The sequence below is a fragment of the Equus asinus genome, chromosome 20, assembly GCF_041296235.1.
Source record: "Equus asinus isolate D_3611 breed Donkey chromosome 20, EquAss-T2T_v2, whole genome shotgun sequence".
Classification (NCBI taxonomy): domain Eukaryota; kingdom Metazoa; phylum Chordata; class Mammalia; order Perissodactyla; family Equidae; genus Equus; species Equus asinus.
This window is the reverse complement of record NC_091809.1, coordinates 41264583-41266737: the sequence shown is the minus strand read 5'-3', so window position 1 is coordinate 41266737 and position 2155 is coordinate 41264583. Positions and strand designations below refer to the sequence as shown.

Here is a 2155-nt window from a genome sequence, read left to right as displayed (position 1 = left end):
ATATTTATACAATACCTACTATATATGCCCAGTATTGCTCTAAGGTGCTGCAGAAATAGCTCTGAAGGAAACAGATAAAATCCCTGCCCTTTTGGAACTTAGTTTCAAATGTATGAGAGTGCATGATCTATGTGTATAACAAACAAACAAATGTACAGTATTCCATACACGGATAGACGCTGTGGATACAGGAAAGGTCATGTACTTTTCCTTTTGTGAAAGCGCCCTATTTGGCAACAAACAAAATGGTATACTTCCAATCAATCAATGTTATTATAATGAACTGGGCTATAAATGCAGCATAGATAATTTTTTTTTGCTCCAAAGCCTGATATCTGGGGAAAACACTGCAGAAACATATGTCTTCTAATTTTTAATCAGGTCCCAGCTCCTGAAAACCCCTTGGGTCATATTAGCTAGTGGCTCTTTGGCACGAACAGATTCTATTTACTACCCTCTAGTCTGGAGAGGATACTCTGGGCAAAGCCACCATCAGAAATCATGATCTCATGGCTTCTCAGAGCCTGGGGTACTGAGGTCTGTGTTCTATCTTCCTTAGTCCAAAATGCAAGAAGAAGAATCTCCATTTTGGGCTGTTCATTTCTGAAATTCTTCAGTGCCACTTTCCCCTCCTTAAGAGTAGGGGAGAAGTGTTGAAGAGAACATTGAAGTCCTGATGCAGAAGGGTGGCTGTTGAATTTTATCTATCCTGTATTATTCTTTCAAATCTCCTCTATGGAAGCCAAGGACTCCTTGAAATGCTATATCTCCTGTCTACTGAGATGACCATTGTTCATTAGGTGGGCCCAGTGGACTGTCAAAGCAGAAGTGGAACAGAGATGCTGTAGAGTCATGGTTAGTCACAAGGTTCCTGAATCTTATTCCTAGAGAACTTGCCCATTAGTGTTTTTGATATACATCGTTAAGAGTTCTCTCAGCTTTTATACAATGGAGAAAACAAAGACACATAGAGGGCTGGGCTTGCGTCCATTCTTCCATTCTGGGTCTCAATCCCATTATACTGGCATTGGGTGGAGAGAGCTGGGTACTCATTTTAATGTTATCTTTTTGTCCTGTTCTCACAGATATGTCCTAGGGAAGAATGGCTTCAGGAAATGACTCTTCAGTGACTCAGTTTATCTTGCTGGGTTTAACACAGCGGCCAGAACTCCAGCTGCCCCTGTTCTTCTTTTTCTTAGGAATCTATGTTATCACCTTGGTGGGGAATATTGGCTTGCTTTTTCTGATTGGTCTTAACTCTCACCTGCACACTCCCATGTACTACTTTCTCTTTAACCTTTCCTTCATTGATCTCTGCTACTCCTCTGTCATAACCCCCAAAATGCTGATGAGTTTTGTAAAAGAGAGCATCATCTCTTATTCAGAGTGCATGGCTCAGCTCTATTTCTTCTCCTTCTTTGTTATTGATGAGTGCTATATTTTGACATCAATGGCCTACGACCGATATGTGGCCATCTGTAAGCCCTTGCTTTACAAGGTCATCATGTCCCATCAGATCTGCCTCATGCTGATGGTGGGTGCATATGTGATGGGGTTTGTAGGTGCCACGGCCCACGCTGTATGCATGATGAGACTCACCTTCTGTGATGGCAACATCATCAATCACTACATGTGTGACATACCTCCTCTCCTCCAGCTCTCCTGCACAAGCGCCTACATCAATGAGCTGGTAGTTTTCCTTGTTGTGGGCATCAATGTAATCATGCCCAGTCTCACCATCTCCATTTCTTACATGTTGATCCTCTCCAACATCCTCCAAATCCATTCTAAAGGGGGCAGGTCCAAAGCCTTCAGTACCTGCAGCTCCCACATAATTACTGTTTCTCTTTTCTTTGGATCATCAGCATTCATGTATCTTAAGTCTTCCCCTGCTGGGTCTCTGGATCAAGACAAACTATCCACGGTTTTTTATACCATTGTGGAGCCAATGATGAATCCTTTCATCTACAGTTTGAGGAATAAAGATGTCAGAATTGCACTGAGTAAGACTTTGAATAAAAGGGTGTTGCCCTGAACAGAAACTGTGTTAGTTATTGATGCCAAATCCTAGTAAAGGCACACAATGTATAAAAATATGGAGAAAGTAGAAAGAAACCAAAATAGAAATTCAGATGATTTAAATAATAAGGAAAAT

The 2155-nt window shown here is 41.4% G+C and overlaps 1 pseudogene; it reads left to right on the top strand.

Annotated features, from left to right (window-relative positions):
• Window positions 1–1087: 1087 nt before the first annotated feature.
• LOC106832736 (olfactory receptor 8B3-like) lies at window positions 1088–2035 on the top strand (annotated as a pseudogene).
• Window positions 2036–2155: the final 120 nt, after the last annotated feature.